The 23,538-nt window shown below is 41.1% G+C and overlaps 1 protein-coding gene and 1 pseudogene across 8 annotated transcripts in view; one reads left to right on the forward strand and one right to left on the reverse strand.

Annotated features, from left to right (window-relative positions):
- The window catches only part of NCALD (neurocalcin delta), a 348,886-nt gene that overhangs the window by 267,246 nt on the left and 58,102 nt on the right, over positions 1-23,538 (reverse strand). For 3 of the 8 annotated variants that reach the window (XM_054590330.1, XM_054590334.1, XM_054590329.1), the window contains exon 1: positions 14,983-15,089. The exons of 4 other annotated variants lie outside the window; for them this stretch is intronic. The gene's annotated coding sequence lies outside the window, so the exon portion shown is untranslated. Of the gene's footprint in view, positions 1-13,916; positions 13,937-14,982; positions 15,090-23,538 lie in introns of those variants that run through there. One more of the 8 variants, XM_054590338.1, reaches the window with a different exon arrangement.
- Positions 8,346-8,693, forward strand: LOC129084252 (60S acidic ribosomal protein P1-like; annotated as a pseudogene).

Raw genomic sequence — 23,538 nt, forward strand, 5'->3', positions numbered from 1 at the left:
ACATATGGCTAGCAGGTACTCTGTAAATGCAGAGCTAGAGCATTTATCATAGTACACACTAATAATCCTGAGTGATCCTGATGATAAAGAAAACGATAATGAAAGGCACCATTTATTGAACATTATCCAGGACCAAGCATTGCCTAAGCCCTTTTTATACAAATTATGTAATTTACTTCTCACAGCAATTTTCCTGGTAAGTACTATCATTATTCTTCCTACTTTTCAGTTGAAGAAACTGAGATGACACAACCAGAAAGCCATGGAACTGAGGCTCAAGTCCAGTGCTATCTCCAGAGCACAGGGCAGAACTCGATTCCTTCCCACAACAGCATCCCCTGGCCGTGTGTGTGTGTTTAATTTCAACGAATAGGAAAAAGAAAATAAATGACTTTTTCTTTATCCTTTTAAATATCTCCTCACTTAGTGCCCAAGACTGGAGTCTAAAGGAAAAAAAAAAATTCTATGATTGAGGACTCTTCTAGTTCTTAAAAAAAAAAAAAGTCTCTGTGATTTAAGTTAAAGGTCTGCGGTCAAGAGGTGAACTAGAATTCAAATTGTATTTATGGTCTGAAGAATCTGTGTCTACTTGAAGATATGATACTATTTTTACATTTACTTAAGATTTATTCATGCCTGCTTCTGAGAAGATTTGAGGGATCTTTTACATTAAATCATTTATGGGTCATAAAGAACAGAAATCACTTGGAAAAAAATTAATGGAATTTTAATTGATAAAGATTTTTAAGCACCCAATTTCTGAGATGAGGATTAACTAAATCTTTTCAGCTAAGGCAAAATAATACTAATAATAATTTTAAAAACAGCTAATTAATAAAAATGTGGAGCCATTAGGTTTTACTGTTGTTCTCTGTTTTCTTTTTCTTGACAAATAAATCAATCAAATTAGTACGCAGGCTTCATCAAAGACACATGTTGCTCAGGTAACTCTCATCTCTAGTCCCCCATAGGAGCAGAAAATATTGCAGGAAAATATAATTCAGTAAAAGCAATTCTCTGTGGAGAGAAGTGTCCTTCCCATCCAGCACTAACACAGATGTGGCTTCCCTGATGGTCCCCTCTGCGTGACCTCTTCCTTCCCTCATCACGGCTGAACACTCAGACTGGGCTGAGGGGGTCAGTGGACCCCTCCACGGCTACCACAGAAGAGCAGGTAAGGGAATTGGCCACTTGGCTCTGTGAGCACGCTCAGTCATGCCAATGTGGGAAATCTTTGTAAGTGGGGAACTGCCTGTTGCCATTTACTTGCAATTGAGCTAAATTTGCGCGCATGTGTGTATGTGAGCGTGTTTCAGGGGTTTCACTAAATGCTTTTTGTTTGTGGGTTTTATCTCTTTTTGTACTTCCTCACCCCATTTGGATAAGAGAAATAATCACAAAAATGCATGCGCACATTTTCTACTTTGAATCAGCACTTCCACAGGGATATTCCAAGGAGTGATGCTTTGTCCTTATCATATCAGACAGTTAAGGGACTTCGTTGCCTGTTGCCCTGAGGGTAACCCACTTTTTCTTTACAACATTCCTTGAGCTGGTGGTGGAGAGTTAGGTTAAAGAGAATAAAGAGGATTAAGGAGAGCCTTAATGTGCCTCCTTTTCAATAGGGAGATAAAAGGAATAGCTTGTTTATATTTGTATGCTTATAACATGTCAAGGTACTTTATATGCCTTAATTTAATCTTCACAGATCAATGGGAGGTATGATTTTTATCTCCATTTTAAAGGTGTGAAACATTGAGGTAAATGGCCCAAGATATCACTGCCCACAAGTATCAAAGCCAGAATCAAGTCAAGTTGTCTACCCCAAATCTCATGATCAATCACTAGGCTGTTAGTCCTAGACAGAAGGGACCATGTTTGTATCCAATACCTATGTACCTGGCCTAGAACAAAGTAACATTCAACAAGTATTAGCTGACTGACTGAGCATTCTTTACCCCACACTTCTCTTTGGTTATACCACAATTGTGCATTAAATTGGAAACTTGAAAGGCCTAGAAATTCAAAAAAACTTTCCAATCTTTGCTAAAGAATCACTCCCTCCCTCAGAACACTTACAAAGCCTCAACAGCCTTCTGTTGTTCTAGGTAAAGAGAGAATTCACCACTCTCCTCCATTATTCTCCCATCCCATTCTTATCCATTCAGTTCAACAAACGTTGCAGTACAATGTGAGCAACAGTGGAAACATATTCTAAAAACTATGTCTCTTTGTTAAGTAACAGTAGGTGAGTAACTATTCTTTTAACAGTGGGCTTGAGAGTTTCAAATATGAATGAATCTTATCAAGAAGGTAAATAGATTAAGACACACAATTTCCCCTACTATTACCACCTAGCATGAGTGTGGCACCTTTATTACAATTGATGAACTAATATGGTAAATTATTTTTAAAGCTCATAGCTTACATTAGGGTTCTCTCTTTGTTTTGTACATTCAAGGGGTTTGGACTAATGGACGAGTATAATGACAGGTGGCCACCATTACAGTACCATGCAGAATAGTTACTGTCCTGAAAACCCTCTGTGCTCTGCCTGTTCATCCACCCTTCTCTCCTCACCCCTGGCAACCACTGATATTTTCACCATCTCTGCAGTTTGGCCTTTTGCAGAATGCCATATAGTTGGAACCATATAGGATTAGCCTTTTTCCAATTACCAATATTCATTTAAGGCATTATCACAGAATAACATCCCATTGTATGGATGCATACAGTTAATCCATTCACCTATGGAAGGACAGCTCAGTTGCTTTCAAGTTGGGGAAATTATAAATAAAGCTGCTGTAAATATTCACCTGCAAGTTTTGGGGTGAACACATGTTTTCAATTCATTTGGGTAACTATTAAGAAATGTGATCGCTGAATTGTATGATAAGAGTATATTTACTTTTATAAGGAACTGCCAAACTGTCTTCTAAAGTGGCTGTAACATTTTGCATTCCCACCAACAGTGAATGAGTGTTCCTGTTGCTCCCTATTCTTGCCAGCATTTGGTGGTGTTAGTGTTTTGGATTTTAGTAGTGTGATGGTACCTGGTTGTTTTAACTTGCAGTCCCTAATGATATATGAGCATATATTCGTACGCTCATTTGCCATCTGCATGTCATCATTGGTGAAGTATCTGTTAGATCTTTTGCCCATTTTTAAATTCTTTTATTATTGGTTTTAAGAACATATGCTCATTTTTTCATTGTTTTAGAAACACAAAGCCTTCACTTCTACTCTACTATATAATTCTCTTCTTCCTTCTGTCACGTGGGTACTTTAACCCAACTACTGCTGCTTTTTCAATGCTGCTGAGCCCCTATGTTGACATCTGGGCTAACACTGTTATTCAACAACACTGCAGTCCCGAGGGCAATAAAGAAAAGGACAACTGGAAGAAATTATAGAACCATCTGAATGAAGCCTTGAACAGTCTTGGCCCACAACCAAGCCACCAAAACAAAAATCAAACACCACGTGTGCAATGAGGAATCAAAACTATATAGTGTGGCAGGGTAGCACAATGTTCCATTATTTCAATATTTTTCAAACATGAGACTTCTGGGAGGTATTATAACTCCAAACAATGAGGAGCTATGACAAAAAAGGAATTTCAACAAAAATTTCAGTAAAGTAGGTCTTCAAATGGACAGAACATTTCTAAACTGCAACTTGCCAGATAATTATATCCAACAGAACTTTTCTATCTAGAAAGAAACGGAATTTAATGTTCTTTGGGTTTTTATCAGCCGCAAGGTAAATGGGAAGAATCTCTCAGAAGTGCTTTATAAAGCTATATAAAGAACTATTTTTTAAGCATTTCATGGTTGGCAGCTTAAGATAATTTTTTTTTAATTTTTAAGAAAAAGGTTTCTCAGTTCTTCTGACTTGTTGATAACATACACCACAGATCTCAGTAATTACAGCAGATAAATTCTGGTGAAGCAGTTGAGAAGATTATAGCCTAAGAATATCAAAAAAGAAAAAGAAAAACACTCCCACTGGGTTATGCCCTTTTTCATGTAATGTATTTGGGTCTAAAAAAAAATTACAGATTACAGACCTCTATTCACAAGCTCCCTCTTAACTGCCTAAGAAGCAGGCCCACCTGCCATGACGACCTTGTGATAGCAAGTTTGAAAGCATTATTTTTCTCCCATACAGTGCTTCGCTGTTCATAAGTGTCTTCACTTGCATTTCCTTGGAATGAAAGAAGGACTTGAAGTGGTTAAATCCACACATAATCCAGGAATTTACTTAAAGGTTCCTGTCTCTGTCTTTGCCTGCTTACTGGCTCCTAAATGGAAAAGCTAAGTCTCACCAAATGTATTACCACATTTGAAACTGAACAGGTGTGGGCTAACTTTTCCTGTAAGTGGCCAGAGAGTTAGTATTTTAGGCTTTGAAGGCCATAAGTCTCTGTAGCAACTACTCAGCTCTGCAGCTGTAGCATGAAAGCAGCCACAGACAGAACATAAAAGAATTAGCTTGGCTGCATTCCAATCAAACTTCATTTATGGAAACTGAAATTTGAATTTCATGTAATTTTCACATGTTATAAGCTATTATCCTTTTGATTTTTCAACCATTTAAAAAGTGGAAAAACCATTCTTAGCTCTAGGGCCATATAAAAACAAGCATTAGCCATATTTAGTCACAATATAAACAGGAATGAGATACTTCTATTATAATCATCTGTGAAATCTTATAAGGAGACAAGCTTCCAACTTAAAAATATAAAGAACAATGCACCCAGGAAATTTTTGGTACATATGGTTTAAAAGTCATCATATACATTATAAACTCATTTCATATGTTCTATGAAATTCAAACACAATGCAAAAATTGTGATTTCTTCAAAATCTAATATAATACAGGGTCCAGCAGAAGTAATGCCTGTTTAAGTGTGGTTGGTAGCATACATGAATGTCTCACACGAGATGGACAGCAATATGAACATTTCACCTAAATAAAATGTCATATGGCGTGCTTGAGTGTGATATTGTTATGTAACAGAATTGCATGCTTATGATTTTGTAATAAAAAGATTTTGTAATAAAAAGGGGGCATTATTAATGCCGGACCCTGTACATCCTGTCAAAAAATGGGAAATTTTAAAATATTAAATATTTAAATACTAGTATTAAATATGAATATAACATTTTAAATATAACATTCTAAATATTTAAAAGTGGGATATTTAAAAATATTATCTCTATTCTTAACTGGGCATTAAAAGTGGCATGTTAATAGTACGTGAAGTCCAAGCCAGAGCAATTAGGCAAGAAAAAGAAATTAAAGGCATCCAAATTAAGAATGAAGTAAAACTATCACTATCAAATGACATGATTCTATATATCAAAAACCTTAAAGATTCCACAAAACTAATTAGAACTAATTTTAAAAATTCAATAAAGTTGCAGGATACAAAATCAACATGTGAAAACCTATTGCATTCTTATATACTAACAACAAAATACCAGAAAGAGAAATGAAGAAAATAATTTCATTTATAATCACAACAAAAAGAATGAAATACCTAGGAATAAATTTTACAAAAGAGATGAAGGACCTATATACTGTAAGACATTGTTGAAAGAAATTATGAAAACATAAAGAAATTGGAAGACATTCCATGTTCATGGACTGGAAGAATTAACATTCCTAAAATGGCCATTTTACTTAAAGCAATATATAGATTTAATGCAATCCGTGTCAAAATCCCAGTGCAATTTTCTCACAAAAATAGTTTCACTTCCTCCTTACCATCCCCAAGTCTAGGATAGGAACCTTGGCCATTGCCACATACTATGATAGAGAGTACTTACCACATCATATTTTAGTTTTCTGCTTAAGGGTCATTCTTTCACCCACTAAACTCTAAATTCCTGAAGGGCAATAACCTGTCTATGTTCATTCATCTGACAGATGTTTATGGAGAGCCTCCACTGTACTGGGCACTGGGAATACAATGACAAATATAAGTAGAGGAGATTCTGTCCTAGGTTGTGTTACAATCTAGTGAAGGAGACAGGCACCCATCAAATGAATATAAAATTGCATCTGTAAAGCACTGCATACACAGGGGCTTTGGGAAACATTGACTTAGGAAGAGCAAAGAAGACTTCCTGAGAGGTAGTCACTTAGAATGAGGCTAAAGTGGTTGCTGCAGCAGTTGTCTAGGGGAAAGGGAGAAGCAGGAACCCTCCAGCAGGGAAACCGCACATTCCAAATTCTTAAGTGGGAGGTAGAAAGTCGTATTTGACAAACTGAAAGGAGGCCGGTGGGAGAGAGCACAAAAGCCCAGGCTGAGAAGCATGAAGGGAGAAGAGGCTGGAAGAAGTAGCAAGGGCTAATCATGCATTGTCCCATTGCAGACCATGTTCTGGAGCCTAACTTGCCTCTAAAAGCAGTGAGTGCAGCTGCAAGAGTGACAAGATCAGACTTGTGGTTCGAAGTAGTTGCTCCAGCTGCAATGCAGGGGACAGCTTGGAAGCAGGGGACAGCTTGGAAGAAGACTGGAGTGAAAATTGACAGATCATTGGGAGGCAGTTGCAAGAGCAAGCTGAGAAGTGACGAAAGCTGGTTCACATCAGACCCCCAATGCCTTGCACAGCACTAGCATAGAGTCAGCCCTCTGTAAGTGTTAACTGAAATGAAATACTTGTTGAAATGAACGAATGGTACCTGCTATGAGTGGGATGAGAGAATGAACAGCATATAAGAGCTGAAATCTCAGAGGGTCGCAGGACTCTCCTAGCCTCAAAAGGGAAGGAACAATATGCTCAAAACAAAATTCTCTCTCTCTCTCTCTCTCTCTCTCTCTCTCTCTCTCTATATATATATATATGTTTTTTTTTTTTAATGGTGGATGGAAATGGAAAAGCCTCATTAGGCTTCCTGGTACAACATGTCAGCCCTAGTATATCAATTTCTCCTTCCAAAACTTAATATGTAAGCCATCCCTCCTTGTTAGACTTAAAATAAGAAACAAATAAGAGCTACCTGAGACATGAGGCATAGTCACTCTCGGATGTAGTGTTTGCTATTGAACCAAAACCTGTGAGGGACCTTTTTGTTTTAAGATGAAACAAAACATGAAACTGTGGTGCTGGGCAACTGTAGAGTTTATAAAACTTTGTGACTACTTCACAAATTTTATCCCAACCACAGCAAAATGAAAAAAGAGGAGTAAGCTTGAGAAAATTTAATTTTATGTTTTCCCTTCAAAATGTAACATCCCGCAATCATATAGGAAAACAAATTTTTATTTATAAATTCCTACTACATCTCAATGAATCTTGACCCCCTAAAAGTTTCCTTGTCTGCTGAGCAGGGTAAAGGGCATGAGTGTAGAAGTATAGAAGAGGTTGGATTAAGCAAACTCACTTGACATAGAAAAAGGGAAAGATTGAGAGATGGAAAGATCTGGAGGTGGAGGAATGGATGGTGGAAGGGATGGGAAGAGATCCAGTCACTGATATGCTAAAATCAGAGACTTAGGTAAACTATGTAATGGGGATTTTGGGGGGAGAGCACGAAAAACCTATAGGATAGGTAACACAACTTCCAACCCCACCCCCACCTCCATTATGAAATTTTTAATAAAATCTAAATGGATTTTGTGGAGGGAATGCAAAGAAGTGCTAAGTCTAGCTTCATAGGTGGCATGAGGCCAAACAGGGACTGCCGAGGACAGCAGCGGTATGGGTTATTCTTGGCTGCAAGGAGCGATGGATTATCTGATTGACAGCTGGTGGCCCGGCATGCTCTACCTTCTCCTCTCTGCAGACCTGCCAGTCCACAGAGAGTCTGTGTTCTCCACCTTCTTCCCTCCCTGCCTTTGGGGTGGGTGCACCTCATTCTAACACTGCCTGGGGCTAATATAGGGGAAGGAATCTGCAAACCCACTTAACCCCAAGAATAGGGCCTGATAAAAGCTAGACTGAAGAACGTGGCCTTAGATGTAAGGTTAAGTGGGTGTGCAAATATATATTTTTTGAAACATTTTTTCTCATCCTGTGTTCTCTCTTAATTAGTTCTAAACTCAAGCAGGAAAGAAGAGTGTTATTTATGGAATTCCTCAACTTCTGACCTCAACATCTGCGAGTACACTGAAAAAAGTTTATAAGAAAACACAAACAGATACTTAATAGAAGTTGTTGCTGCATAAGTGACCGTATTGGTTTTCCTGTTAAAACCATGTATATTGCTTTCCCTTTCCCCAGCTGCTGCTAAGGTGCTCCGTCCTTCGGAAGAAGCTAAGGCCGTGCTGGGGTGAGGCGCTTACTTCATCTAGCAACTAGCACTCCCAGCAGCGCTCACCTACAACCCGCACCATGGCCTCGGTCTCAGAGCTCACCTGCATCTACTTAACATTTATCCTGCACCACAATGAGGGGACAGTGATGGAGGATAAGGCCAATGCCCTCCTTAAAGCAACTGGTGTAAATGCCGAACCTTTCTGTTCAGCCTTGTTTGCAAAGGCTCTGGCCAGTGTCAACCTGGGGAGCCTCGTCCGTGTAGGGGCTGGTGGGCCTGCCCCCGGGACTAGCGCTGCACCAGCAGGGGGCCCTGTCCCTGTCCCCTCCACCACTGCTGCCCCAGCCGAGGCATAGGAGGTGGAAGCAAGGAAAGGAGAATCTGACGAGTCTGAGGATGACATGGATTTTGGTCTTTTTGACTAAACCTCTTCTGTAACATAGCCAATAAAAAGCTGAACTCTGAAAAAAAAATGTATTGCTAATTTTCAAACTCCAGCCACAACTAAAATTGAACTGTTTTAGTTTACATTTCCACCTGTGTTAATAAGGTAGGATTTAAATTCAAGTCAGGATGCCTCCCACACCCATGCTCTCTTACTATGTCCCCAAAAGTTTCTCCATACCCTGATGTAGTAGTCTTTGCAGTTTAGGTTAAAATTACTTCCTTTGATGTCACATGTTCTACATTTATTTCTCAGATCCATCTAACACTCACTGACTGTCTTCTCTCTTACTGCTTTCTAGCAGTGAAGTATTACGGGAAAAATGTTTTTTGATAATGATAACCTACTTACATTCAGTGTAGTTTGCAGCATGAAACACTTGATGAAGATGGGATTAGAGAACGGTAGGTAGTTTATGGCCAATTTAAAGTCCATTATTGTTCATGATAAGTAGTCAATATTGTCTGATGACCATTTGAAAATGCATTTTAGAACAGACCAAGGAAGGTGATTTCCCAGCTAAGAGACTTAAATGTTAGGGACTTTAAAACCGCCATCAAGGTCTCCTTTTATGATACGCCATCTTTAACTGGGAAAGCAGCTAAAAGGAGTTCTCAAATCCAACAATGTTGTTAGAAAGGAGGTGAGCAAGATTTACTGTCATTTCACTATAAAGGAATACTGTGTCCATCCTGGATGTATCCCTCAGGTACTGTGAATGTGAATTTATTATAGCAATGCAATGTTAGCTTTTATTGAAGAGCAAGTCTATTGTACCAAAACTCCTATGATTCACAGTGGCTTGCCCCCCAAAAATCTCTGGACCAGTGACTGAGAAAGATAAGTAAGAAAAACTAGAAAAAGAGGAAATGGAACTCTCTACCCACCTACACTTGTCCCTGTGGCCAACATCCATTTTATCCCCCACAAAAGAGGAATTACATTTTTAAAATAGTCAACTGAATTAGCTCAGCCACTACAATGTTTAAAACTTGAGCCTCTGCTGGCAGCACCTTTGTTTCATTTTGTCATACATACATCTCCATTTCGCAATCACACTTTCTCTGTCACTCCTGGCCACGGTGCGGCTACCCTGGACTGTCTTACTACTGTATTTTGCCATGTAAAATGCACATTTTTTCACCCAAATTTTTTAGGGAAAAATAAGGATGCGCATTTTACATGGGTAGTACTAATTCCACTATCAGTACATAAAATTTCTTGTATCTTGTATCTGTTCTTGTGTTTTGTAATTATTTGCTACATAAAATTTCTTGTACCATAATATGATAAAAAAAATAAATGCTATAATTCCTTTATAATACAAAAATAAGTATCTAAATATAAATAAATAACTGAATTAAAAAATTAAAACAAAAGTTATTTTTTCCTGAAAGTTTGGGCCAAAAACATGGGTACGCACTATATGTGGCAAAATGTGATATTTCTAAAACAGCCTCCATCCTGCCAGGCATCCATGCTATCCCTGTAGTAGGCAGGATAATGGCCCCTGAAGATTCCCTAAGCCACAGAACATGCGACTATGTTATTTCACATGGCAAAGGGACTTTGCAGGAGTACTAAGGTTAACGACCTTGAGATGTGTAGATTACCCTAGATTTCTCAGGTAGGTCCAGTCTAATCATGAATCCAGGCAACTAGATAGGTACAGCACAAAAAAGGCACCATCCACCGTTGCTGGTTTTGAAGGAAGGAAGCACTGCCCAAGGAATGTAGGCAGCCTCTTTGATCTGGAAAAGACACAACACATTGCCCCCTAGAGTCTCCAGAGAGAAATGCATTCTGCCTACACCTGACTTCAGCCCAGTGAAATCCACCTCTACTAAATAAGTAAATTTAAGCTACCAAGTTTGTGGTAATTTGTTATAGTAAATACAGTCACATATGTATTCCCTATATGTAGAACTTTATTCCCTACCTTAACTCCCTGGTAAATGCTTTGTTTCTTTAGGTCTGCTCAAATTTCACCTTCTCCATGAAGACTTCTCAAGGGCAACCCTCCTGTCAATTTCTGTGGGTCAGTCCATCTTCTTTGCTCCCAAATCTCTTTGTATTTATGGTAATTTAACATATTGTGATTGTTGTTATAAACAGAACCCCATCATCCTCCCACATACTACCTATCCTTGACAGCAGAGACCAAGCCTTTTCATCAAAGCACAGGGTCTAGCATATAACAGGTACTCTCAAGGGATGAGGAAGGGAGAGGGAAAAGAAGAGAGAGAGAAAGAGAGAGAGAGAGAAGTAGACAGATTAAAAAACTGAAGTCTCAGGCTTGAGTTCTAAAAGAAGGTAGAGAAAACATAAAAGAAATCAGGTTATAAAAATGTAAAACTCTTGGTAAAATGTCAAAATATGATCTAAGCACCCTGATTTCTAAGTTTGCAATATGCCATGAATCATTGCTTTGCTAGTGTAATGCTTGGAGGGGGGTAGTGAATGAGTATTTAATGATCTATTTGAAATTACCATCAACTTTTGGTCAAGATGGAAGCATAGGTAAACACAGCTCGCCTCCTTGCACAACCACATCAAAATTACAACTAAAATATAGAACAATTATCACTCAGAACCATCCGAAATTGAGTTGAATGGAAGTCTGACAACTACAGAATTAAATAAACCACATCCATCCAAACTGGTAGAAGAGGCAGAAATGCAGAATGAGCTCATCCCACATTCATATGTGGTGGATAAAAATTCAGGAGGGATTTCTCAGGAAAAAGGAGTCCCAGTCCCACCCCAGGCCCCCATCCCAGGGTTCCAGTGCCAAGGAGATAAGTCCCCATAACTTCTGACTGCAAAAATCAGCAGGGATTGAGTCAATCAAAGAAAGTTCTGGAGTCCCAACAGTTCCCTTTAAAGAACCCATACATGGACTTACTCAGATTTAGCTCCTCTGAGCTCTAGCACCAAGACAGTGGCTTAAAAAGCACCAGTTGCACACAGGGAGGAACTGAAGTGTCTGGCATCAAGGCAGGAGCTGGAGGACAGCTTTCTTCCAGAAAGAAAGGTGGGCAGAGGCCATCATCCCTTTTCTGAATCCTCCCTACATGGAGCCATAGGTAGGCAGGCAGGTATCATAATTGAGACTCCATCAACCTGGCTAACACCATTTACCCTGCCCTGGAGATCCCCTGAAACTGCTTACCCCTAAAATATGTATGACTTGCTTTGGCTCATGCTTCACAACTTCCTAAATCCTATCAAACAAGCAACAGCCCACCTCACTAAGCCTCCAGGCCCTGCAACTCTTGTTATGTGAACCCAGGCATGGCACTAGCAGCAGCCAGCCTAGATTCACAGCTAGGTTTCACCAGGGAATCTCCAAGCCCAGCACAAGTAGCAGCCATCTCAGATTACTTTATAGCCCATGCAGGGTGGACCCAGGAAAAACACAGTTGGGGGCTGACCTTGCTCTGCACCACCTGGGAAACCCCAGAGCCTGCTCACCCAGTGGGCAGCTACAGACCATGTTGGAGCACCAGCACCTTGCCCCTGCACAGCTGATCCTCCACAGAGGGTGGGGGTTGGTAGTAAGTGGTCATAGCCAGTCCTTGCAGCTGACTAGCCTGGGTAAATCCCTCCCATTGACCTGCCAACAGCAATCAAATCTCAACTTCAAGAGGAAGGTGTACTCAGCCCCCACAAAGGGTACCTCGAGTACCCGGCTTGTGTAATAGGGGAGGCTGTGCCACTGGACCCTACAGGACACCTATTACATTAGGTCATGCTACCAAGACAAGGAGTCATAGCAGCTCTACCTAATACATAGAAACAAACACAGGGAGGCAGCCAAAATGAGGAGACAAAGAAACATGATACAAATGAAAGAACAGATCAAAACTCCAGAAAAAGAACTAAACAAAATGGAGATAAACAATCTATCAGAAACAGAGTTCAAAACACTGTTTATAAGGATGCTCAAGGAACTTAATGAGGACCTCAAAAGCATAAAAAGATCCAGTCAGAAATGAAGCATACGTTAATTGAAATACGGAACAATTTACAGGGAAATAACTGTAGAGTGGATGAAACCAAGAACTAAATCAATACTTTGAACATAAGGAAGAAAAAAACAACCAAACAGAACAGAAGAAAAGAGAATCCCTGTGTGGTGATTGCAGAGGGGAGGGGGATATAAGGGTACTAAATGGTAATATAAAAAATATAAGATTATATATTTAAAAAAAGAAAAAGAAAAATGAATCCCCCCCAAAAATGAGGATAGTGTAAGCAGCCTCTGGGGCAACTTCAATCATTCCACCATTTGTACCATGGGGTGCCAGAAGGAAAAGAGAAAGAGCAAGAAATTGGAAATCTATTTGAAAAAATAATGAAAGAAAATTTCCCTAATTTGGTGAAGGAAATAGACATGCATGTCCAGGAAGCGCAGAGAGTCCCAAACAAGATAGATGCAAACAGATCCATACCAAGACACATCATAATTAAAATGCCAAGGGTTAAAGATAAAGAGAGAATCTTAAAAACAGCAAGAGAAGTGCAGTTAGTTACCTATAGGGGAATTCCGATAAGATTGACAGCTGATTTCCCAAAAGAACTTTATGGGCTAGAAGGGATTGGCAAGAGATATTCCAAGTCATGAAAAGCAGGTTCCTACAGCCAAGATTGTTCTACCCAGCAAAGATATCATTTAGAATAGAAGGGCAGACAAAGAGCTTCCCAGACAGGAAAAAAAACTAAAGGAGTTTATCATCACCAAACCATTATTATATGAAATGTTAAAGGGATTTATTTAAGGAAAAGATGAAGATCAGAACTATGAATGATAAAATGGCAATAATTTTATATCTATCAACAATTGAGTATAAAAAACAAACTAAACAAGAAGAACAGAGGCAGAATCATGGATATGGACAGCATTTTGATGGTTGTCCAATGGGAAGGGGGTATGGGGAAATGGGTGAAGAGGTGAGGGGATTAAGAACTACAAATAGGTAGTTAGAGAACAGCCATGGGGATGTAAAGTATAGGAAATGCAGTAGCATATAAGTAGAACTTATACACATGACCCATGGACATGAACAGTAGGGGGGGTGTTGCCTGAAGGAGTAGGAGTGCTGGGTGGAGAGAAGCAAAGGGGGAAAAATTGGGACAACTGTAATAGTATAATTAATAAAATATAATTTTAAAAAATAAATAAATAAATGTATAAAATTACCTCTGCTAATTTGTTAACTATTGGATGGGAAGAGAATATTCTCTTTTTTATGATGAGCCTTGGACTTCCCTACCCCACTCCACTCAGTCCCAGGTGATGGATTTGGGGTCCCTGGTGCCCTTTAGCTCTTCTGAGGGCTGTGTTTTTCCAACTTAGATCTATCTCCTAGAGGGCTTGTTAGAACAACTTGTCAGACGATTTCAGAGTATCTGATTCAGTAGATCTGGAGTAGGGACACAAAATTTCATTTTTAACAAGTTTCCAGCAATATGGAAGATGTTGGTCAGAGAACACACCCAGACCTCTGGTTCTGGCCACTTCTGGCTTCTCTGGACAGTCTAAGAAGACCTCACTTCAGAGTCTAGGCACTAGCCAGCATCCATTGGCCCAAGCCCCAGGTAAATAATGATTTCCTTCCCCTCGCCAAGCACACAGAGGTCTTTCTTATGAACCAGACCCTCAATTCAGCTTCAGTTTCCTCAGTGCTTAATCCTTTCTAACTAACATTGTGACACCTCTCCGTTGACTGAAACCCAGAGCCTGATCATTAAAACAGATCCGGCCACAGCATCCGGACCCTGGGAAGCAGTGGGCAGCCAGAGAGCTGGGAAATCCAACAGCTTTGAAAGCAGATCCAACAAGATCATATTACAATTTGGATGCAATCAGACAGAAATCCATTAATTTCTTTACCTAGAAATAAAATATTGTTTCTAAGTGGGTAAAACTTTTCCAAAATATACCTAAAAGTTCTCTCTCAATTCTGTATGGCCTGGAAGTACTCTTTACATTGGAATCAAAGCAATATTACCCGCCTTTCCACATTTCTCATCGTTTAGACAGACTATGTTCCTTCAGAATCAGATGGTCCAGACTCCTCCCCCTATAACACACTTCTCAGTTCCCCGGAAAAATAAACTCAGTGAGATATAGCAGAGATTCTAAGAAAGAAGAAGGAGAGTCATCCCAAAAATTATGGTGGGTCAAGTCTAGCCAGAGCAGAACTATCTGCAGAATGGACAGAGGGGAAGCCAGACTTTCTCTGAGAACTACAGACTTCCCTTACCAATGGATCCCCGCGGCGGACAGATGAAGGTCTTTTATGGCTCTGATAGGCATCCAAGTACATCATGACTGTGTCAGTAGGGTCACCTCACCAACCCTAGATCACTGACATTCTTGAAACCTAGAAAAAAAAGGGAACTGAACATCAAAGCAAAAAAAAAATTCCAAATTTCACAGTATTCCAAAGTGCAATAAATTACTTTTCACACTGTCTGCCGCTTGCTCTTATCAATCCAGCACTCCTCTGGACAAACAAGACTTACTGCCATTGAGTCAAACCTGAAATGGGCCTTTCCTTGCAGCTTTAAGGCCTTTGAATTGGATATTTACAGCCATGTTTCATCCCTGGTCTCCACAAACCAAGAAATGCGAATTTTTGCCACTGATTCCCCATAGTCTGAAATTCATAAAACCGAACTTTTCAGGCATTTGAATAATATTTTTAAATGTATTCAACATTACATTCAAATTCCTTTCCCAGGACGCTGTTTTCATTCCAGACTGGCCACCACAGACCTCCACAGTCGGCAGAATTTTCAGACATGCATAAATATAAGTGCACACAGCCATTTACTCTGCTGAAATTTCACGTACACAGGGAGATTATTTTTAGTTATGGAACCCAGTCAAAACTGTATAAAGCAAAATCAAGCAAAAGCAAAATTGGTAGACAAAGTGATGATCTTATTTTTTTTCTTCTATTTGTATGTTCTTTTCTAGACATTTCTAGGCACATGTCAAGAGAAATAAATGCCTTAACAAAGGCAGTTTTGATGATAATGATGGCAACATCAGTAGTCAAGTTATTCCCCAACATTTTTGTTCAATACAAAATCCACATAGAGACTAATCACATTTATCCAGATAACCATGACTTTCCAAACATATCAGAGCAAAGTTAATTTGCCCTTTGGGGAAAGGAAAAAAACAAAACATTCATCAGATACATAAACAGTCAAACAAAAACGACTGAAAATCCACTAGAATATATACTCCCTAAGGGCTAAGACTTGGTCTGTCTTGTTGATCGCTGTAGTTCCAACACCTACAATGATAACTGGCACATAGTAAATCAACTGGATCAATAAAATCAAGGTTTACACACTCCATTGTATGGCTAACTAATCAATGTGCTAGATCCTGTCAGTCAGCTATTGTCACAGTAATGCTATGTGGCAAACAACCATGGAGTCTCAGTGCCATACAAGAAGCTTTTTCCTCTTGTTCACACTTCTGTTGGTTGGGTGGAGTTCAGTCAATCTAGGTTGGGCTCCGTTGGGTTCAGGATGGCTCTTTGTGTCCGTCATCCTCTTCGGACCAATAGCACCTGAACCGTGGTCTTCTCTCAGAAAATGGAGGAGTACAAGAGGTCAAACCAAACCACAAGCTCTTTTTGAGTCTCTGCTTTTGTGTCTATGAATATCACACTGGCAAAAGCCAAGTCACATGGCCACTCCCAGCATCCCTGGGGACAGGGGAATGTCATCCTGTGGAAACGAGTGGGGGAGGGAAGGAATGTCTCCCACAGATCAGCATTTCTAAAACTTGCATAAGGTAATTTCTTTTTAAAGAAAAAAAAAATTCCTCAAGGACCTCTGGGGTTAGCCAAAGTTATTTTTATTATAATTCACTTAAACATATAGAAATACAAAATGACTTACAGACATCTTCTGCTGATAGTCTCATACCACTATACAAATAAATATACAAATTAAACTCAGACAAAACTGCAATACCAATAAAACAAAATATCATCTGTGCCAGGTAAAGGATGATGTCATTTTGCTGACACTAAATTGTTGCTTTCAGTTTGACTGTGGAGCTGATTGTTATGGCCCAGGTTCCTTGCCACTCATCATGCCTGTGCAGCTATAAGCTAGAAGAAGACCCCATTTCTCAAACATGTTTTTCTGTCTCTGAAAAATAGCACTCTTTGGTATCATTGATGCAAATGCACTATTTTTATATCAAGACTGCTTCTATATCCTGCTCATTAGGCCATGACAATTAGTGAATTTCTACTCACCACCAATGCATCAGAAAATCCAAATGCACCAAAATGAATGAAGATCCATCAGTGGTGTGGTATTACGCATTTTCAGATGATGCAGAATAGGGACATATTTTTAAGATCATTATTTAAATGAAACTTCAAATTATGCAGTTCTCATTGAGAATCCCCCAGAGAAACACAGACCTCGGCTTGAGAAACGCTGAGCTGGCCCACGCTCTCCAGTGTGTGGCTTCCTGACCGTCGTGTATTATGAAGCCGCTCAGTGCAGCCCTGTGTTTCAGAATCCACAGCTCCATCTGTTGCCTCCTTATTGCTCACTCACAGTTACTAACCCGTCCACTATGACCCCAAGCCGTGCTCTAAGAGCTCAAAAGTACTCTTGATAAACTGTGTAAAACTAAATAGGACAGAGAGATTAGGAAGAAGGAGGCCTGAGAAATACAACATTTCATTGTCAGGGGTGGACATCTATCAGCATCCATCCTACCAGCACCCACTGGGACTACCCTCCTCAGCTTAGCAAACCTTCCGGCAAGGGGATGGGCAGAATCGTAAAGCCGCCTCATTCTTCCAGGAATTTCAGAATCTCCAGAGGAAGAATGCTAGGGTGGAAAATGACTGTTACCATTCATCCTGATGTTAGTCCTGAAAAGATTATATCCCTTAGTTCTCCAATAATGAGAATCCCAGAGTTGCCCAGTTCCCTTTCTGGGGCCTTTTACATACAACTCATGCTTTTCCTTCACTTCTGGGAGCAGCCCCATAGCCTTCCAATGGATTCCTTTTTGGTTTGAGTAGCCCGAGTTGGTTTCTGTACCTCAACTGCTAAATATTCCAACATGAATTTCTAAACATAAACAATCTCAAACAAGGCAATGATTACAAGAACAAATGCAACTGTGTTTGCCTTTAGATTCCCAAAACAGAAGTGATCTCATCCCCAAATGCTGTTTATGCTGTATATTCAGCTGCTGAAGCTCAGAGTTAACCCTTCCTCTTCCATCCTCTGGTCCCAGAGCCCTGGGAACCCCCTACCAAGAGGCCAGGACACTGACAAAGGTCACTCCCCCATACTGCTAGGGTCTGGGGCAAGGGTGGCTGGAGGCTCATGCAAGCCAGGCTCATACTCCTTTAACCCATCCCCAGACCCTTCAAACAGGTGAGACTGGGGCAAGGAAGGCCGAGGGAGAACCAACAGATAGCTCTTCGCGCCTCCCTGGCACAAACCAGATTCCAGTCTTCCAAGTACCAATAATACTGAATCACTTTATATTCTTTCAGTCTTTGTATGAACACTGCCCCGCCTCCCTTCCTGACACATTTGTCAAGCCCTTCCTATTTCTACAGCTGATGGAGGTCAAAAACAAACAGCATCCCACAGACAGAGAGCACCTTGGGGATAGAAACTGTCTTATTAACCTCTGAAACCTCACGGTCAAGCACAGTATTTACACGTAGTGTCTGCTCAATGAATTGAATCTGTTCATTGTACTGGATGACTGAATCAATTACGCAGCCAACCCAAGGATGTACACAGGCATTTCTGGAATACCATCATTTCATCATCGTAAAAATAGCAGACACTAATATGGCACCTACTCTGTGCCAGCCACTGTTCTAAAAATCTTCACATATTAACATTCAATTCTCAATACAGCCCTGGAGGTAGTTGCTATCATCATTCTAATTTTACAAATGAGGAAAGAGTATAGAGATGTTAAGTAACTGGCTCAAGGTCACCCAGGAAGGAAGGGGCAGAGTCAAATGCAAACCCAAGCAGTCTGGCCCCAGAGCCCCTGTTCAAAGCCACTGCATTGCACTGTCTCTCACATGACAAGAATGTGTCAGGCCAAGTCCACCACAATGCCTGGAGAGGAAAGGTCCTGACTTAATTCCCCACACACCTGAAAGAGCAGGTGCTGAGACTGGCTTAAGAAGGACAAACACCAATCTAGCAAAAAAAAGGAAGAGAGAGAAAGATCTCATGGACGTGAACAACAGTGTGATAATTGCTGGGGGCAGGCAGGGGGTGGGTTGGGAGGGGGGATGGGGGATAAACGGTGGTGGGGAAAAAATAAATAAAAAATAAAACAAATGTACAAAAAAGAAGGGCATGCACCATTCACTCCTATTCCTTCTAGCACATGCTCCAAAGGGACTCGAGATACAGTGGAGGAAGAAACAGCTACATGTGTATATTTTAAACATATTTCATCCTGAACTCCTCAGGTGCCTACCTAATCTCCTACCCATTAATTGCCAGTATTAACCACGTCCACTGAGAGACACTTAATGAAATGTAACACACATTAAACCAAAGCTGAAGTTACTCTTGGAACAACTTAGTTTTGGTTAACATGAGAATATTTCTTATGTTCAATTTGATGTCTAAAAATAGACAGAAGGAAGATACATATACTGTCCTATGAGATGCTGATGACAGGACGATTCTGAAAAGAGGCTTTTTCCAAACTGTGGCTGAAGATGAGAACTGAAACAGAAACAGCAACACCCCTTACTGTCATTAAGAGTGAAGCTAACCAACGAAAGGAAAAGCTAAATCAAAAGCACTCAGTGCAAATTAATAGAAACACCAGAAACAGCCTTACTTCGTTGTTCATGAAATGCAATTCAACAACATTGAGTTGTATCTCTCAGTTGTCCCTCCCAATAAATGGTCAAACACCTACCTGCACAGCTGCTCAAAGCCAGGTACAGTTGCAGGGCTGTGGGGAAGGAACACACACACACACACACACACACACACACACACACACACAGAGCATACATAAATGCCTTAGCAAGCTAACCATTGTCTATAGCAACTAAACTGAGCTTCTGCTGTACTGATGATATGAAATACACAAAAATTACATAGCACACAGAAACACAAACTTTCCATTGTGGATGTTTAAGCCAGCGTGCAGAGTTCAATGATTTCAGCAGGAAGTGCCCTTGCAAAGTGCCCGGTGCAGAATGAGTCCCGTAATGGAAGCCCACGCTTTATTTTTTGTTCTGTGTGTCCTCATCCACTTATGTATTTGCTCAATTGGCTATGATTTATGGAGGACCTGGGCCTGCTTCAATTTGAGATACCGTCAGTGGAGTCCAATCTATGATAAAGTATCAGACTCAACAATTCCTTCTTACCCTAGCAAACAGTCACGGAACCCTAGGCTGCAGACTCCACGGCACCAGGAAAATGAAAAAGCTAAAGAGCAGAAGGAGCTTTGAGGTCTGAAGGGAGGGTGGAGAAAAGAAGAAAGAAACAGTGGGAGAGGTGCTCTCCAGACCCAAAATAGAAATGCAGAGCGGCTGCCACAGATTTCAGCCTGCTGATCTGAAAAGCCACATTACTTTGTCCTGACGGGAATCAGTGAGGCATTTCTTCATGTCCGTCCATGGATTTCCACTGCCCCACATGCAGGCTGCACCTCCTGATGAAGCCCATCTGCAGGCCGCCTGTGACCTCTGGGACAAGCCGGGGTGGGGACAGACAACAATGAGCGAGGTAAGAGTGTGAATGGCTCTAGCCACTCAAGCCTCTGCCCCAGCTATTGGCAGGTCCCCAAGGAATGCTGGCTTCAGACTGTTGGGAGATTATTCCTTAATGTTCAAATGCATAAATATAAAGTAGGAGCCTCCGGTGTCACAAAATGGGGAACACCAAGGGCAAGGGCGTTAAGCCTTTTGGAGCTCAGCTTTTTACCTCTATCACCTGCCTCCTCCCTCCCTGATCTTGTCCCCAGTTTTAAACTCCCCCTGGGCTACAGGAGTTAGCTATAGGCGCACTAGTATTACAAATACCATCACTTCCCATCCTCAAAACTAAAAATCCAGAACATTTCTACCTCACCCTGTTTCTAAGCAGATAGGTTTGTGGTGATTTTGACAATTTTTAATAATTTTATAACTACATACAATTTTATAACAATACATGCCTCAGTTATTCACAGGAAGACAAATAAGCCTTTAGAAAATCCACCAGGATTCTTTTAAACCATTAGTTTCACCTTCCTGGACCCCACACATAGTTGCTAACAAGTAGTAAAATGAGTCATTTTTCTTCACGCTCCCTTTCCCCCGATAACAAGGCCAATAAATACTGAAATCATCAAAATTCAGGCGCCCTAGGGAAGTCCAAGAAGAAACATCACAGGTCACATGTTTGCAATTATCACAAGGACATTAAACCAGAAAGAATTATTGTCCTACGAAGGCCAATTCCCTCCTCACTCAGCCTTCCTTAAATGTATTGGGTTCTGGTGTCCTAGGACCTCATTAGCTATGAAGATCAGTTTAAGCTCTTTGCCCAAGGTGAAAGAGGGTTTGTATCTCTGACATCACCGCGCAGCTAATTAGAACGCTGTTCAGTAGTTCCAGAATCGGTGAAGGGCATGGTGCTGGGCCTGCAGGATGCACCCCAAAGAGACAGAGTTCTGCCTTAGTGAGGTTTGAGGCATAGCCAAGGAGGCAGCCATTAATTACACAATTAGCTACTTAATTACAACTGTGACATAGTTTTAAAAGAATACAAAGTGGGGGAAACCATTTCCTTGCAAGATTTGCGATGAGAGAGGAGAGGGAAGATCAGCAGCGAGGCCGGCCTGTGCGCACAGGTTAAGGTCTGACTGCGAAGCATGTCTGCAAAGGAACCCTCTGCCTCATTCCTGTTCTCTGAAACATCAGCACGAGCTTTGCACCCAGACTCATCTGTGCAAGATACCCAAATTTATATTAGATTAAAACATTGGGGGGCGGGGGAGTCTTTAACCACAGTCATGTCAGTCTTTCTGCGCACAGCCCCGAGTGACGAAGGCAGCGTTGGCCTGCTGCTTGTCTTGGATGTCGTCCTTCCGCAGCTCAGGTTCGCACAACTTCGCTTCATCCCCTCGGATCCCCTCCCGGCTCGGCCCCTCCCCATCTGCCACTGGACACCTACCCCCAAGCTCATTTCTACTAATTCCAGCAGAAACAATAACTGACGATATAGTTATCGGGTAATCATGGCCTGGTTCTTGGGATTATTTGCATTTTAAAGGAGAATTCCAGAAGACTGAAAGAAATCTTTCGGATTCTAGAAATCAAAATGGTAAAATGTCATTTGCTTGGCCCATCAATTGCTGTCTTAGACGGAGAGTCCCCCAGACCATTGCTCGTGGGGAGAAATGGGTCTACCCCATGGGTTCTCCTCTCATATGCGCAAGCCCTGAATTGGCCCCTTATTTCCATTTGTGTTTATTTCTAGCACACTGGTCCCTGGAGCACCTAAGGTGACAGAAAAACATGTGAAGCCCTTTTTTAATAAGTATTTTATTATTCTATTACAGTTGCCCCAATTTCTCCCCTTTTGCCCCCCTCCACCCAGCCCACAGCCCCCACTCCCACAGTCAACCCCCACCCTGTTGTCCATGTACATGGGTTGTTCATACATGATCCTTGACTAGTCCCTTCCCCTTCTGTCCACCCCTCCCCCTTCCCTCTGGTCACTGTCAGTCTGTTCCTTGTTTCCATGGCTCTGGTTCTATTTTGCTCACCCTTTTTTTAAAACAAAAACTGAATCTAAATGTGGAGCCCACATCAGGATATAAAACACAGATCAGATATCATTGAAAAAATGTGACTTAAACACTTAACTCTGCTAATGCTTTTTTTCTCATCCTTCAATTGTGTACTTTTAAGTGATAATCAGTCTTGACTGAAATGCACGCGCGCACACACACTCCTGTCCTTATATGACCTTGACCTAATTTCCTTTAAACAAGAACTTTCCAGGAAGATCATCTGGTAAACTGCCACTGAGACTTATCTTTCTGAACGGCAACTGCCTCCTGAGACCACACAACACTGGTATATTTGAATGGTGAAATAATGTCAACCAGATTCAAAAGTCAAACATACACCGTGTAGGCAGCCTAAGCAGTATCATTGGTATGCTCTCCTCACAATTAGAGGAATGTGAAGCTCCAAACTTCATTTGGAATGTCTTTGCATTAACACACCTCACAGACCTGCAGCAGGAAGCAGGAGCCCCAGAAAGGAGGGAGCAGAAATATAGAAGATAGAACCAAATTGAATCACATCCAGCAAAGAGACCTCCCCTCCCATATTATACTGGGGCCTGTCTTTCTCTCCTAGACAAGTAAGACTCTTTTCCACCCGGCTTCACAGTGCCAGCATCCCTTTCATCACATGCTCCGCATTCGCTCAGTTCTGTTGAATTGCATGTACATTCCCAGTCCTCCGGCTTTATCAGTCTTGTTCTACATAATTGGCTTTATCTTCTGGTGCTTCGCCCACAAACCCACGTGAGAACTAATTTTGTGGTCTACCACGATCCAAAGCCCGAACTGTTAAAAGGAGCCAGAGATGACACTCCGCGCTCTCATATGCCAGGTGCACCCCGTAGAGGAGTATTGGGTTCATCAAGAGGCTGGGCCCCGGCAGGCAGGTGCCGGGCCGAGGGTGGCCAGGCAGATCCCACACCCAGTTTACACCCTGCCTGGCTGCCCAGTGAACCCAGGCACTTTGCTTCTACTCCCA

This window comes from Pteronotus mesoamericanus, unplaced genomic scaffold (assembly GCF_021234165.1).
Source record: "Pteronotus mesoamericanus isolate MK-2021 breed Mesoamerican mustached bat unplaced genomic scaffold, CSHL_Meso_final scaffold_174, whole genome shotgun sequence".
NCBI classification, from domain to species: Eukaryota; Metazoa; Chordata; class Mammalia; order Chiroptera; family Mormoopidae; genus Pteronotus; species Pteronotus mesoamericanus.